Consider the following 18,008-nt stretch of genomic DNA (forward strand, 5'->3'; position numbering starts at 1 on the left):
TACACATGCCAAAACCATCTATCCTTCACAGCAAACTAGCATGGACAATGTATGCAAGAGAGAGATTCACTAAACGTTACTTAAATTAGTTCTTTCTGGTAATGGAGTCTTCTCATGGCTCCTTGTTTCTCAGAGTCCTCCAACACAACTTTTTCTTCCCCAAAGTCTCCAGAACAACTCCCTTTGTTTTCCAGAGCACGTGGCTTGTTCAAAGTCCTTTCTCTATCCCCCATTTCCTGCTACCTCATTTCTTGTACTGAGCTTCACGAAGCAGCCCAACAGGTTCTTTAGCATATCAACAGATGAGGCCTAGCTTCAAAAAACACCACATGTAACTAAAATTGAACATTTAATTTATGTCTAAGCTATTATAGCGCTATCCCTGCAGGAGCCGCTGGTGAATGAAATATTTCCCACCCTGCACTGCTAGGTACACAAATTTTCCAAGCACACTGTAGTCAGAAAGCAGTCCTTGCAGCTTTGTTTTTGTATTCTATTAGGGGAATTGAACTTGGATAGGTTTGAGGGTATAATGGGATGCCCATCTGATCAAACTCAGAACTCTTCAGGGACACTTCTCCTTCTACCTCCAAAACAAATGCGCTGGTAGAACAACAACTCACAGGACCAGCTGGCACTGTAGTAATGGTCTGACAGGAGTCTAATCAGACCAAAGTAAATGCCCTTTACAGGCAGGGGCCCCGGGCCCCTATGGTTATGTAGCAAAAAGAAGTTCCAGTGCTCAGCTGTCCTACTCCTGTGGCTACTGATCCCAGTACCACCTCTCAAGGCACTGCCAGCCCACCTGGCTGCAGCTGCCCCTTTCAATAGCCCTCGTGGCTAAGACTCCACAGTCCTCCCAGACTAACTTTGCATCCATCTCAGACTGCTTCTACACAGTCCTCTCAGGTATGCCTCTCAGTCCTCTGACGGTAGCACTCACCAGCCCTCCTGGCTGTCTTCCTTTTTGGATATTTGCCCGGCAGTGTTCTCCTGTTATCCTCAACCTTGCTCCCATGCCTTCTGGTCAGGATCCCTCTGTGTGTCATGAGAAGGGCCCATTCTGCACCTGAGCCCAGGCCCTAGGTCACCCCCCCCAGACTAGAGGCTCCCTCAAAGGCCACAGACAGCCTAACACTCCATCTTCCACCCGAACTCCACTGCTCTAGCTGGGCTGACCCTGAGTATTTGAGGGGGCCTGCAAACACATCTGTTGGGGATTGGTCAGGGCCCTCAGGAACACTCCAGGCAGCTCCACCTTACTCCCCCCCCATTCTTCTGGAAGTTTCTAGTAAGTTTGAGAAGTAGGGGGGAGGTCTCAGTGATGCTGCCTGTAAGTTACCCAGCCCCCCCTGAGTCACCCAAACCCTGACCCAAAAAAAGGCTTGGTTGCCAGCCAAGCCTGACAATTTACCTACTCTGTACAAAAACCTATTTACACTTATAGCACACAAGAGGGTGCTACACTATAAGAAAATCACCAACGTAACCATAGCAATACATACAAATAGCTATGGACTGTCCCCGTGTGGCAACACTGGTGCATGGTGATTAGGCAAATGCTGTCACATGTTCCTACCTACCAATAAGTATTGGGTTTTTTTGTTCGCTCCCAGCAACTGTACAGTGGGGCAGGGGAACCAAGGAAAGGTGAGTATGTGTTGCTTGGGAGATATAATGAAAGGAAACCTTCCATATGAGCACAACACGGGATTGCTTTAAATAGGTAGTAACAATAATGCTTAAAATCTGTTTTGTTACAAATATACAAAAGCCCATGATATTGATAATACTTACCGTGGCAAAAATGAAATAGAACTAGACGAGGGTGCGCTTCCCTACGCACCAAAATGTCACCTATCTAAACATTACCTCATTATAAAATATAAAAGGAACAGATTTTCATATGTTGGTGCACAGGATGAACCAATTGCAGTGCTTTTACATTGTCTGTAAATTTTGAAGTCAAAAAGAAAGAAATTATGTTTCAACTCAAATTGTAGGAGCTGAAGAACAAAATATTAGTATTTCTGAAAAGTTACACCTCTATCACTCAGGAAGTATTTACATGCTTTAGGCCCCAAAGCATGTATAGTATTAATATAGAGCACCTCCACATCAAGGCTTTTCAGCCAAACATCCTCCTCCAGAGAAATGTCTGAAAGTTTATTAACAAAGTCTTGTGTATCCTCAATATTTGAACATATGGATGAAGGATGTAATCAATATATGTGTTGGCACCTTCAGTCAGATTTTGATTCCCTGAAACTATAGGGTGAACTGGGGGTTTTAGGTGTCATTTTCTTTTCACCATGTGACAGTCAGCTACTCTTGGTTGCTCATTTTGTTTAATGTTCTTACCTGTGACGAAGCTCTTTTTGAAGAGTGAAACATGTTAGGTTTGGGTGATTTTATTTTGGGAGCACCTTCTAACTTTATTTTCATTTAGGTTCACATGTTTTAATTTCGGTCCTGACACATCCCCTCCTTTCATTTTTGTGGGGTGAGATAAGCCTTGTGTCAATGCAGTCTTGATTATTAGAGAAGCTTTTTTGTGGATATGGTGATATATGGGGCTCGTCCATTAGTGGCGGTTTGTGTCCACATGGATGAGTGTACCAGCATTACATATCTGAGAGATATATATACACTTTATGATTTATAATAAAGTTTACGTTTTAGATAAGTGGCCTTTTGGTGCGTAGGAAAACGCACCCTCGCCTAGTTTTAGTTAAAATCTATTTTGTATTGCAGAAAATTCCTGCTATGCACACACATCAAAAAGAGCACCATTCTCTAGAAGAGATAATTACATTTTAAAGAGCTGTGGGGCATTAGACACTAACAGCATCTTAATACATTCAGCTAATATTTACAGTATTTATTGTTATTAAGAAGATTCCAACCAGCATTAACTTTAGTAAAAGCCTTGTGGATTGTAGTAATCCGCATATTGGAGCTTCAGTATTCAAACTGATATTTCAATGGGTGGAAACCGATCTGCTTAAAATGAGAGCAGTGTGCTGTAATATATTACTGTATTTTAAAAGCAACATCCAGTGTATAGTGTATAGAGATCCTTACTATTTTCTACTCTCCAGCTATTGTTAGATTTATAAATCCAACAAAATATAATACTGCATGAGTTTAGAAAAGATGACAAAGATTTTAAGAGCTGTCATCCTGAGAGCATCGTCTTTTACTCAAAGACTGTAATAATAATATGTTTTATTCTTCTGCTAAATACCTGTTTATATAAAGCACACTAATGTATTTCTTCTCAAATAGCTTAGGTTGACAGGCTGTGCATAGAAACATGACATGTAAAACGATTACTGAATGGTAATACATTAGCTGGACCATGATGATCCCTGTCAGGCATAATAAAACATTATTTCTATTTAAGTCTTATATAAGTGCTAATAAAAATGCAAATCATAATCATGGTTTAATACTTTTGTGTACAATGAACCAAACCTAATTATTGGCATATCTTACCTCCTTTACTTTATTAAAGCTGAACTCCAGGATAAGAAAATAATGTCTAAACACAAGAGGCATGTATCTTCCTGAATCTTGGCGTGCTTTGTGTATTTCTTTCAGATCTGTCCAGTAACAAGTATTAGAGTATAACAATAAAAGATGGCAGTATTATACTACCAATAAAACAAAAATAACTTAAAGAAAAACACTGTGTTCCAAATAAAAATGAGGTAAAAGAATGGTGCGCTTAATTCAACCTGTGAACCTTATGACTGTGCAAAAAAAAATTAAAAAATTGATACCACACTGCTAATTACTGTCAATAACTAGAATACCTAGTGTAGATAAATTACTTACTGAAATATGTGACATATAAGACAACTCCTCTAACGTAATAAAAATATAAAAATATTTAAAAATGTATAAAGAGTCCGACACAAATTAATATAAGCCAAGAATCCACTTCTTGGGGAAAACTTGTTCCAATATGTGCCTTGCAACAGAAATCCAATGAAACCTTCACCACCACTGCCACCTCTAGGTGAATTGCCTGCTCACCTTAGGGGAAGACCCCCACGAGTCAAGTCACACCTTAAGTATAAAGATCTTCCAAGATCATAAGAAACAACTGCACTGTATCCAGGATCGACTGTAGTCCTCGTAGCATACAGTGGAATCTGCTCCTTAAAGATTGCTCTTTATATATCCACAATATCTTCAGATAGTAGTGCTTTAGTAATAATATACATACCAAATAAAAATTAGTAGCCAAAACATAGAATAGACAGAATGGCCTAGATAAAAACTCCATAAAATGCTCTGAAAATATGTGTTGCTGCAAACAAAAAAGGTAGAAGCTTGGCAGACATAATTATAGGAGGTACTGTTTGACAAGTATTTATTAAATAAAAGGAAGCTTGTTGAAGGGGATATGTCTTCTACTTCACTATTTGGGATCAGCCAATAATCCTCATTATTGAGCCCCGTTTCTGAGAAAGACAGAGATGTTTTAAAAAGTTTTTTTTTTAATTCCAAACAGACTTTTAATTAACATTTGCCCAGCAATCTTACGTCGCCTGTAGGTTTCCTCTGATAGCATTTTTAAATTCCTGTATATCTCAAGCACTGTGTCTGGAGAGCTGTATTCACCGTAATGGCATTTGTGGGTCAGTATCTAGGGAAGCAGGGTACAGGGGGCAGCACAAAATCTCCCTTAAAACCCTTTTCTTATTTTCTTCTTCTTTTCCAGCCTCTCTAAACTGTTTTACCAAAGAGGAACCCTTAAAATAATTGTCATGTTTCAGGTCCTAATACCAAGTTAGTTATTGGGGGGGTCAGTAGGAAAATTCCCCGTACATTGCTGGATTGTGGAAAGAATGCCCCCATTACAGTGGTGATCAGAATACCACCCTTACAGAGAGCAAAAAAAAGATAATTATTGCTATGAAACTGGCTATGCCTAGTGGCATTGGCCCTGAAACTATGCAGAAACCATCAAATGGGAGGTAAATCAGCCACTGTTCAAGGAGCCAATAACAATCTCTAAAGGAACCATAGTGTTCTACAAAAGCCTGTGTGATAGTAAGTAGCCCAGGTACATCAGCCAGCTGAGCTGGTAATTTAAGCAGTCCTTTTACTGATATCTCCAAAACAAGTAAACTCAGAGTTTTTTCAGACAAGCATAAAGCAAAACAGTGCGTAGTTCTGGTACAAATAAGGAAGCACACCATAGGCTCACCGCTAGTCTCTCTGATCCATACTGGGTTAAGGTTCCTCTGCGTAACAGAGTGCCAGACAGGCTGCATGGGTTCAGCAACCAGCATATCATTTGCCAGAGGGGCTCCTTGCTACTGCCTTTAAGACTCCCTTTGCTGTGGCTTAATCAATTCATGACCGGAGTCCTTGCAGTTAGGGTTTGGACGTTCTTCCCTCCCAAAAATCTTCGAACCTCCGAAGTTCCAGTCCCTAAAAGGAACTTATCAATTCAGAGAGTACTGACAATTAGTCCTCTCTTACCCAGGAAGTCCTCACCCTTCATGGGAAAGAACCACTGAGTACTCAACCATGTCTCCAAACTGTCCCCCTTAAAGGGACCACAACTCCAAAATTGGGGAAATATACCTGTCATTCAGGACACATTCCCAGTGTCCTCTACACCGGGTTGAGAATGGATGGTTTATTCTGTCAATCTCTATATATCTGGGCCTATATTCAGCAAGAGGACTATAGGGGGAAATGAATGCATGGGATGTGTAGAGGAATCTGAAGATTAATCTGGGAAATATGAAACCTTCTCTACTTTTCTTTTGTTTGCTATTGCTAAGGTTGCTATTCCTAATAACACATTCTAACTATAGTCTTTGCAAATTCAAAATACAAGGGGTGAAGCTTGTAGACAAGCATGTCAATGTTCAGGTATGCATAGGGTAGAATGATGCCTATATACAGCCATATATGCACATGTGTATACTTTCTTCCTTTTCGGTTAGCAGTATTTTCCTGACATCACTAACATTGTAAGACAACATATGTTATCAATGAGCAGTGTATATATCAGTAACAAGTAACAACTTGTAATAGTATCCTTACATAACAGCAAATGTTAACAGAGAGCAATATTGAGCAGCATGTCAATCATGTATACATACACAAGGACAACATAAGAAAACATATGTTATCAATGAGTTGTGTGTATACTTTATATATACAGCAAGTAATATTAGTGAAAAAATAAAGCAAAGAGCCAGAATTGCTTCAGGTCTTGTGTCAACCACTATGCCCCACCAAAATCAAATTACAATCTTTATTATTTCATTCTAAAGATTTAACATTAAAAAAAACATAACAATCTATACTAAGAACACAGCAGATATTTGTATCTTACAGGCTTATCCAGGCTAAAAAACGATACACCCACATAGTATACAATACTGTATATGCTCACCCCCTCCCCACTGCAGGGGAATTTCACCCTTGGTATCCATTGCACAACACTTAAATGGTGCTGCACATACAGTAAGTGATTTACAGCATATATCAAAATATTATCTGAGGCAGCGATGAAGAGAACTTGGTTAACTATTTAAATCAGAACTCCACAATTGTCCAAAAATTAATATAGCATCTATAATTGTTAGAGAAGCCATTTTGTAATTTATTGTTATTAAAATAACCTTTCTATTTAAATAGGAAGTTTCTGTAATTTTATAAAAATGTTCAAAAAATGAAATGCAATATGGCAACCTGGAGTAACAAGTAAAATTGTAGGCATCCCCTGCAATAATTTTATTCCATGTAAGATGCTCCCTAAGGTGTAACTACTTCTAAAGAGATGCAGACACTGCAGCTTTTGTCAATAAACATTGAACGAGCACCAGGTGGTTAAAATGAACTAAGGTCTTCCCATTGAGGAATCAGACTGTAAAGGAGTCAGTGAAACAATCTGCATTTTCTTCAGCAGAACAAGAAAAAGTAGGGCTCTGTTAGAAAGTTTGTTAAAATCCTTGCAATATACATTGAACACCCAGAGTGGATTGGTATTTTTCTCAGAAAAAGTGGAGTTACCCTTTAAAGTGGAATAAAAGCCTAACCATATACATTCTTAAAACAGCCCCCGCACCTACTCCTACGTATCTTGCCTAACCTGTATAAAAAAGATCTGTATACTTATATATTTTTAGTAGGAAAAAAGCTAAGCCCACCAATGCAGGATGGCACTGCGGGTGTACAGAAATAACAAAGTGCCACGTCCTAACATATTGAGATATTGACAAAAAATAACTGGGAAAATTTACTTTATAGGCACCACTGATAAAAAGTAATACTTTTATTAAACACACCACATAAATATTAGGGCATGGTGGATAGCACTCTCACCTAGCAGTAAGAAGGGTCGCTGGTTCGAATCCCAACCACGACACTACCTGCCTGGAGTTTGCCTGTTCTCCCTGTGCCTGCGTGGGTTTCCTCCGGGTACTCCGGTTTCCTCCCACACTCCAAAGACATGCTGGTAGATTCATTGGCTTCTGTCCAAAATTGGCCCTAATATATGAATGTAAGTTTGGGGACCTTGGATTGTGGGCTCCTTGAGGGTAGGGATAGTGAGTGTGCGATGTATGTGTGGAGCGATGTGTAAAATTTACGGCGCTATATGGGTACCTTAAATAAATAGGGATAATTGAAGACACGCACACTCACTCAGGTTGAACTGGATTGACTGGTGTCTTTATTCAACCTTACTAACTATGTAACTATATATAAAAACACAATATAAAAGACTGTAATTGAGGAAAACACACAGTGGTCAAATATATGTCTCCAAGACAGCCGTCTATGTTAGGGGTGTACTGGTGACAACCCCAACTATTGTCATGACGGCTAGTACAAAGTATGAATTACAGGAAGCTCGACATGTTTTGCGTGGAACCGCTTCTTCGGGAGCTTATATACGATTTCTAAATGAAAATGGAGAGACATTCATTAAGTATATATACATAGATATAATTCCATAGATCATCCATCAGGATATATACTTATGCACTGTTGTGATATAAACATATAGCAGATAGTGTATCTTAAACCAGCACCTCAGACATACACATGCAATTGAGCTATGGGCGAATGTGGGGACATACCAGGTATCATAGAGTGCATCATGTTAGAGAGACCTCATCATAAGACGTGCATCAAGTTTATTTACTACAGTGTGCTTTTCTCAGTTACTGTCTTTTAAATTCTGTTTTTACATTTATGTGGTGTGTTTAAAAAAATGTATTACTTTTTATCAGTGGTGCCTATAAAGTCAATTTTTCCAGTTTTATTTTTCCTCAATTTATCTATTTTTAGTGTGCTCATTGTCCGGTCATGTGATCCTGCAGTTCCAGCTCTCAGGGAGCAGTGGCTGCAGGGGAGAGGAGGGAGCACCTACAACAGCTAGGCCAGGGGGGCCTATACCTAACATCACTGCTTCCAGAATTTACAGTTATCGTTGAGCGCTTCCTTACACAAACCTGTAGGATGACATGACTGGACCAGAGAAGAATAAAATAGTTAAGAATAGAGATCATTTTATACAGGTTAGGCAGGATAGTTAGGAGCAGTGCCGGGACAAGGTCATTCGGTGCCCAGGGCGAAGATGGCAAACTGCGCCCCCCCAGGTGTAAGAAAAAAAGCGACCATTCCCTCTGTAAAGAGTCCTGCATTGATTATCAGCACAGGGCAACATGTCATTTACCACCGTCACCTGCTGCCAGATGCCACATGTCACTTGCCACCGTCACCTGCTACTAGATGCCACGTGTAATTCGCCACCGTCACCTGCTGCCAGATGCAACATGTCACTTACCATCGTCACCTGCTGCCAGATGCCATGTGTCATTTGCCACCGTCACCTGCTACCAGATACAGCATGTCACTTGCCACCCTCACCTGCTGCCAGATGTCATGTGTCACTTACCACTGTCACCTCCTGCCAGATGCCATGTGTCACGTGTCACTTGCCATCGTCACCTGCTGCCAGATGCAGCCTGTCACTTGCCATCGTCACCTGTTGCCAGATGCCACGTGTCACTTACCACTGTCACCTCCTGCCAGATGTCAACACCATCACCTCCTGCCAGATGCCACGTGTCACTTACCACTGTCACCTCCTGCCAGATGCCACGTGTCACTTACCACTGTCACCTCCTGCCAGATGCCATGTGTCACTTACCACCATCACCTCCTGCCAGTTGCCATGTGTCACTTACCACTGTCACCTCCTGCCAGATGTCAACACCATCACCTCCTGCCAGCTGTCACGTGTCACCACTGTCACCTCCTGCCAGATGCCACGTGTCACTTACCACAATCATCTCCTGCCAGATGCCACGTGTCACTTACCACAACCGTCACCTCCTGCCAGATGCCACGTGTCACTTACCACAATCATCTCTTGCCAGATGCCACGGGTCACTTACCACTGTCACCTCCTGCCAGATGCCACATGTCACTTACCACCATCTCCTGCCAGATGCCACGTGTCACTTACCACCACCATCACCTCCTGCTAGATGCCACGTGTTACCATTGTCACCTCCTGCTAGATGCCACATGTTACCATTGTCACCTCCTGCTAGATGCCACATGTTACCATTGTCACCTCCTGCTAGATGCCACGTGTTACCATTGTCACCTCCTGCTAGATGCCACGTGTTACCATTGTCACCTCCTGCTAGTTACAACATGTCACTTGCCATCCATAGCCTGGCTCTCTCTCTCTCCCCCCTTCAGTTCGGCATGCTGGGGGCTGCAGTTTCCCTCTTAGGAATGAATTGGGCTAGTCCTCAGCACTACATATCCCATGATCCTCCTTTGTGCTCCTTTTTCAATTTTTTTTTTTAAACTGCCAAATAGGAAGGAGAGGGCGCCGCTCCCCGCTCCCGAGTACAGCAGCAGGAGAAGGGGGGGGGGAGAAGATCTTGCAGCTGCTCTCTCTACACAGAGACACAGCCGCTCTCCCCGCTGCTGAGTGCTGAGAGGGAGGGGGAATGGGCCGGAAACAGAGCCCTCTCCTGACAGCGGCGGCTTGAGGGGGGGAGTAGGGGGCAGCACAGTTTCTCCTTCTCACACCCACTCGCCGTCCCTATAATTTGCAGACAAGAAGAGTTTCCGCTGCAACTGGGCTTCGGGGCCCCTCCCCCCTCTGTCCTTGCTCGTGGCACCTGCCTGGGATCAGCCGTGATTAAAGCTATTAGCGGCACCGGTAGCTAGTGTGTACAGTCACACACACAGTTGTAAAGCACACTGCCACACTTCACCTGCGCCCCCTCCCTCCAGCATATTGTACCGCCCAGGGCATCCGTCCATTCCGCCCCTGCCTTGTACCAGCCCTGGTTAGGAGAAGGGAGGAGGGAAAATTTTAAAAGCCTAACTCTACATTTATTTTCCCTTGAAATCGTTTGGGGCAAGCTGGTCCAATCAAAGTTTTTACTGCACCATCAGATATACTACAAAGCTTCCCATGAACTGCTAAGCAGCGCTCAGCCTGACCATTATTTTGTTTCGGGAGTGGGATGGGAAGTATGTAGAAGTATGTAGATGAGGCTACATACAGTAAATACAGTGCGCACAGCAAGTACACCTGGTAGTGCAGTGAATAGTTTGTATGGGTCAGCTTGGCCCAAACAAACTACTTAAAGGGACATTAAACGTGGAATGTAGGCTTGAAGACTATATATAGTTAGGCTTTTATTCCACTTTAAGTAAATGTTTAATGTTGCATAGGATTAGCTAACAGCTTCTTCCTCTTGCTCTGCAGCACAAACAGATTTGATTATAGATCATAGATAAGCACAATGCCATTAGGAAATGCGGCTGCTGAAATGCACTATATTGGCTGTTCCTGACACACAGCAGATCCTCTACCTCCACAAGTGTGGAATGGATTTCATGCTGACATTCCACAATCATAACAGGGCATTCAACTTTGTTAGAATTTTACTCCAACCCAAAGGGCACACAGGCTACTTTTGTTGATTATGGTATTTAAAGTAAGATTTTGAAATAAAAAAAATGATTCTTACATTTTTACTATTTATGGCCCATTGTTTTGCTTAAATTGAGGCATAGTGGTTGGCACAATGTACAGTATCTCACAAAAGTGAGTAAGCCCCTCACATTTTTGTAAATATTTTATTATGTCTTTTCATGTGACAACACTGAAGAAATGACACTTTGCTACAATGTAAAGTAGTGAGTGTACAACAGTATACAGTGCTTGTATAACAGTGTACATTTGCTGTCCCCTCAAAATAACTCAACACACAGCCATTAATTTCTAAATCTCTGGCAACAAAAGTGAGTACACCCCTAAGCAAAAATGTCCAAATTGGGCCCAAAGTGTCAATATTTTGTGTGGCCATCATTATTTTCCAGCACTGCCTTAACCGTCTTGGGCATGGTGTTCATAAGAGCTTTACAGTCCTCTTCCACTCCTCCATTATGAAATCACGGAGCTGGTGGATGTAGAGACCTTGCACTGCTCCACCTTCCATTTGACGATGCTCCACAGATGCTCAATAGGGTTTAGGTCTGGAGACATGTTTGGCCAGTCCATCATCTTTACCCTCAGCTTCTTTAGAAAGGCAGTGGTTGTCTTGGAGGTGTATTTGGAGTCGTTATCATGTTACAATACTGCCCTGTGGCCCAGTCTCCGAAGGGATGGGATCATGCTCTGCTTCAGCTCTCATCAGACCACAAGACATGGTTCCAGTAATCCATGTCCTTAGTCTGCTTGTCTTCAGCAAACTGTTTGCGGACTTTCTTGTGCATCATCTTTAGAAGAGGCTTCTTTCTGGGACTACAGCCATGCAGACCAATTTGATGCAGTGTGCGGAATATGGTCTGAGCACTGAAAGGCTGACCCCCCATTCCTTCAACCTCCGCAGCAATGCTGGCAGCACTCATACGTCTATTTCCCAAAGACAACCACTGGATATGAGGCTGAGCATGTGCACTCAACTTCTTTGGTCGACCATGGCAAGGCCTGTTCTGAGTGGAACCTGTCCTGTTAAACCTCTGTATGGTCTTGGCCACCGTGCTGCAGCTCAGTTTCAGGGTCTTGCCAATCTTCTTATAGCCTAGGCCATCTTTATGTAGAGTGACAATTCTTTTTTTTCAGATCCTCAGAGAGTTCTTTGCCACGAGGTGCCATTTTGAATTGCCAGTGATTAGTATGAGAGAATGAGAGCGATAACACCAAATGTAACACACCTGCTCCCCATTCACACCTAAGACCTTGTAACACTAACGAGTCACATGACATCGGGGAGGGAAAATGACTAATTGGCCCCAATTTAGACATTTTCACTTATGGGTGTACTCACTTTTGTTGCCAGCGGTTTAGACATTAATGGCTGTGTCTTGAGTTATTTTGAGGGGACAGCAAATTTACACTGTTATACAAGCTGTACACTCACTACTACATTGTAGCAAAGTGTCATTTCTTCAGTGTTGTCACATGAAAAGATATAATAAAATATTTACAAAAATTTGAGGGGTGTACTCACTTTTGTGAGATACTGTATAATGTAAGACCAGATACATGCTGGTCTTTTGTCCTATCCATTCCTCATCCACAGTGATATGGTTGGTGAGTGTTTTTGATAACAATAGAGCATGTTGAAAAATAGCAATAAAGGCAAAAGAATGAGTAGGCATAAAGCAACTCTGTGAAAATGGGGGTGGTTCTGGCGCAAACTGGAGTTCAAATGATGCCAGAGAACCTGAGGCTGTGATTTTATAACAGGTGTGGACTAGGGGACAGAACAAACCGTGCAAGATGGATGATGATATTCAGGGGTGAGGAAGAATCGGTCCATAAATCAGGGCAGGCCTCTTCAGGATAGCAGAAGCACGCTCCAAAACATGTAGAAAAAAGGGGTAAAGAAAGAGGCGCCTTCTAAGTATAAACTGTAGAATCTTTATGGTAAAATAAATAAAAACACTCACATTGACGTTAAAAACGATCAGCATGAGGAAAGTCCTGCAGCGATGCATCTCCTTAACAGTTTTAACAGGCTATGTCACTCAGGAACCCATAGGGAGCCGTCCGCTGGCTCTGTACACTCTGTGGCTCAGATGGTAATACAGATGGAGGTCTGAGGTGCTCGTGGACCACAGCGGCGCCTGACGTCACCGGATATGTTGCAACGCCATTTCTGAGCCTGCGCACTGTCGGTGGGAAGGACAGGTGCGCTCCTTTGTCAAGCTGGGTATGCAGGAATTAAACATGCTATATATAGAGTCCACCATCTAGTGGTAATAGGGGGAAATGGCAGGTGATGATGAACACTGGCGAATAATGATATAGTCATGCAGGTGGGGGGCCATCTAGTGGACATACTGGGAATAACAATTAATAAAAAACAACAATGATAACCAATGTAATGTAATACATAATGAAAATGGGAATAACCATGGGACAAAAAGAGAGGAATACAACAATAAAAACTGACTAAAATAAAAATAAAAACAATGATAAAATATATGTGATAAAATTTTATATATTGGAAATAAACATTTAGACTTAATGTAAGTATTAGGCATTCAGCAATCATGAGGGATCATGAGGGGATACTAATATGGTGGTAATTTAAGAAATAGGGATGAGGGGGCCAAATGGCGGACAGGTTCCATGTATAGGTAATAACAACATGATGATCCAAAGTCATGTATATTGGAAAAATAAGGAAATGTAGGGATCAATATATATATAAATCTGATAGGATCACTGGGCATGGGATCAGGAAATAATGAACTGTGTGTGGTATACACATATATTGGTGAGAGTATGTGTGATGGCCTGAAAATAGGTATAGATCTAGACTACCAAAGAGAAAAAAGTCATGTATGGTAGATATAAGATACCCTAGATGCTGAAGGGGGCCACAAATACATGGTGCCAGCCGCAAGCCTGGCTTGTTAGCACGGAGACAGGCCCTCTGAAATCCATCAGGTGGGGGTGGGGGTGGGGGGGTTAAAGCAACTCTGTGCCTGCCTCCCAAAAAAATAAATAAAAAAATGCTGTCTGCTACAGCCAAACCCTGGGTTATTCTCATGGGCAAAACTCTGGCACGTCTTGGTAGTGTTAGGACTTGCCCACCTCCTGCATGTTCCTATTGGCTATTGAGACATACCTTCATTGTGATTAGCCAATCAGAATATATGGGTAAGCAAGTTGAAGTGGCAAGCTTACTGGTAGAGCTTAGTGGCTTCTGAAGATATAAGCATGCATCTGCTGATGCCTACATTTTCTTTGTGACAGCATTTTTTCCACTTTAAATAGTAACCCCAGGCAACAAATACATTAAGTTCTATGCCAATACAAATAGTTCTTGCCCTTTTACAGACTTTCAGTATCAGAAAGTATGTTCCTAACTGTGTTGTTGGAGAATGCACCCCTCTGGTAATGGGGGTTTAGCATTTTCTGAACCACTAATCTGAAGTAAGTGGATAAGGACTTCTGCCTTTCTTCTTATGTTCACTAGCTGCATTCTTGTTTTTTAAAAAGATATTGATGCCAGCCAGGAAACGAGTTTGTCCAGAAGGAGTTCAGCAATGACAGCTCTATATTTTTCTCTGTACGAGTTTGCGTTATACAGTTTAGGTCAAGCAAAATCAAGTGAGCTGAACGCTCACAGATGTCTGTCTAGCACTGTATAGAATGTACATTTTTATGCAGAAGTTATATGGTGAACTATGCTGGACAATACTCATTTCTCCACACATACAGTTTTTATTGTGTGTGCTTACCTCAGCAACAAGCACATTAAATGCTATGCAATTTTATCTCGCAGCTGTGAAAAGAGGAATAAAGTTCAGTGTGCAGATTACATGCATTTGTTGTCCTGAATATCAGTATGTGAATGATTCTTCACACTTCTCAAACGTATATCTAAATTGTTGGAATCACTGTGTACTTGATAACTGGAGCTGAAGCCAGTTTGACTTACATCATAAGGAAAATCTGTTGACTTCACATGGTGTCAACACTGTGGAATTTCAGCTGCTCATCTTGAACAGTTCAACCCAGCCCGGTGTATATTTTTCAATTACTCGCAGACCATTACTAGTATAGATCTCCCTCCATATTATATACCAGTTTAAAGGGAACCCGGCAAAAGCTTGGAAATTTTCAATTGAGTATGTGATTTATGACTGTTACTAAATGCTTAAAGTGCTATTAAAGTCGTGTTCCTTTCTGTTGAAAAAAAACCCAAACATGTTATACTTACCTGCTCTGTGCAATTGTTTTGCACAGAGCAGCCCCGATCCTCCTCTTCTTGGGTCCTTCGCTGAAGCTCCCGACCCCTCCCTCCTGCCGAGTTCCCCCACAGCAAGCAGCTTGCTATGAGGGCACACGATCACAAGACAAGACAGCCGAGGCTCTCGTGCAACATCGCTGGATCAAAGGTAAGTATTAGGGGGGCTGAAGGGGGGCTGCTGCACACAGAAAGTTTTTTTTTTATCTTAATGCATAGAACACATTAATATAAAAGACCTTCTGCCTTTAGAACCACTTTAAGCAGGGGTTTCCTTTAGTCACCGTAGCATACAAAATAAGTAAATACATTTATTAATAAAGCCTAAAGTCTCATAATTTTTGTATCTCTTTATAGTTCTGTTCCCCACATGTTATGATTTGTAACACATTTTTGCTTGGTAATGTTTTATACACCATTTTTCTTTCCATGGAAATTTTGCTTCCTGTTCTACTACGTTGCTCTGTGGTGGTATAGCTGAGTAACAGTCACGCCCCCCACATGAGTGTCCTCACACAGACTTGTATTGGAGAGAAGGGGAGGGGTATATCAAGCCAGGTATGTTACTGAGTGCTGATTTGCTGACTGCCCTAGGTTTACCCCTGGTGCTTAATGGACTGCACACTCCTATTTTTAATACTTCACGCAACTGCTGTGACAGTTAAGTGGAGGTAAGAAATTTTACTTTGTAAGTACAAAGATCTAACTGCATTCATGACTTTGGTCAGGCATTGAGTATATTCAGAAATACGGCTTAAGTTATACAATATGGAAATCTGAACTTTTACAGGGAAACCTAACCTGGCCTCACCCCTTACATCTCCCTAGTCAATCACATTTTAGGGCCAGTAGGAAGGTACAAGAAGGCTAAGCATGATTTTTACACAAAAATGTGAGATTTGCAGATTTAAACTTTAGGTACCTCCGCCTGTCCAGGTTTACTTTAACTCCAAGCTAATGCAGAACTACCGTTAAGCTGAAGTTCAAGTACAAATGAAGCCCAATGATTAAAAAGTTATTAAAGATGTAGCTGACCTAATAAACTGCCTTATTTATCGTTAAGGTAGGAATAGAATAGTAATGGAACAACTGTGCTTTCCACTATCAGCTGGTAGACTCAATTGTGCCTTGCTGCTTTTTTGCTTTTTTCAGTCTGGTCCTTGAGCCTAACTCTTGGCTCAAGTTCTAAAGCAACTCAACCTGGCCGCACATGCTTTGTTACTGGTAGACAGGTCCAGGTTAGAATAGTTGTTGGCAATTTTTATTACTGTAATGTCAGCTGTTTTGTATAAAGTGCTAAGGGTTTACAAAGAGAGCAAAATTGGACAGCACTACCTTGCTCCTTGTTAAAGAGATATGGGGTAGGGTGGGATCTAGGAAGATTTTGATATTTAGGAATTAAGTACATTTTCTCTGTATGCCAAATTTGTTTGATATTGCCAACATATAGGGCCAGAAGAGGCTCTCAGGAGTCTTTTTTGTATATCAAGTTCTAGTATAATTAAGGCTATCTTAGATTTGTTTTAGTGATGTATTAGGTCAAGCACTTTTCTAATGCTGTCAGAAGCTTGCATTTGGGTACAAATTCTACTTGTTCTTTGTGTACCTAGTAGCCAAGTATATTGTTAAAATGATTTAAAAGAATAGTGGTACATACTGTATCTTGAGGACTATTAAAGTTAAAACTCCGGGTAAAATATAAAGTTACTCTTGCAGTGGGGCTCCACCCACGCTGCAAGGGTCAATACTTAGTTTTAAATAACAGCTTTGTCTAGGAAAATATAAAAAGCTGTTTTACTGATTTTGTCCCTTGCTCCTCCAACAGTCAACTCTTTTGTGGGTGTGAGCAATAAGATAAGTAAAACTTCTTTTTCTGTTCACCCTATACAAAAGTGAGTATTTCGTTTTTGCAGTGAAGAGGAATTCCTCTCGGCAAAGGTAATTTTTACTTCACCCAGAGTTCAGCTTTAACAATCTAACAGGACAATAGTCTTGGGAGTCAAGGGGCCTTTTAGTTTTTGATATGATCAATATAGATGTTAGGTAGACTTACTGCTAAAAAATGATGATAAGCCCCTGTGTCCCTCCTTGCCCTGCTAATGACTCCCCCATCATACAAATGTTATGCACTGTGGAAACCTTCAGGTTTGTGCCCATGGAGAGAGTAGGGGGAGATCTGCTCTTGATTACTAGCTCAAGGTAAGTCAGTAAATCCATCAACTTTATACCCAAGCAAGCTCAGGCAGAAGGCATGGGGGGGGGGAGCCTACATACATTTGAACAATCCCAAGGGTTCTCAAAACAACCTGGCAAAAGTTCACTTGTATCTGTGGGTATTCTGAACTGATGACCATCAATGATTTTACCTCCCTAAATGATACGCTTTCTAACTTCATTGTTCATAACTCCCCATATTAATGAACCAACCACTAGTGATTAATAGTAACCCACAACCCTCCTTCCCCCACCCAAACTTCCCTCACACCTGCATCATTAGCTACTCCATACTATAATATATATATATATATATATATATATATATATATATATATATATATATATATACTATTAACACCCATACATTCACTTACTAAGTACATTAGGCATTTTCCCTTTTACATTTGTACATTGAATGAATGTGCATACTTAAGCTCTTCCTTTGTAAAGCCAAGATTGATCTCACCTATTTAGCAGAACATTTAGAACACAATAATCCTTTTATAT

At 41.3% G+C, this 18,008-nt stretch overlaps 1 protein-coding gene across 1 annotated transcript in view; it reads left to right on the forward strand.

Moving 5' to 3' along the window:
- The window catches only part of DIPK1C (divergent protein kinase domain 1C), a 147,851-nt gene that overhangs the window by 112,703 nt on the left and 17,140 nt on the right, over window positions 1–18,008 (forward strand). The window lies entirely within an intron of this gene.

Source organism: Aquarana catesbeiana, linkage group LG05 (genome assembly GCF_042186555.1).
Source record: "Aquarana catesbeiana isolate 2022-GZ linkage group LG05, ASM4218655v1, whole genome shotgun sequence".
Lineage (NCBI taxonomy): Eukaryota > Metazoa > Chordata > Amphibia > Anura > Ranidae > Aquarana > Aquarana catesbeiana.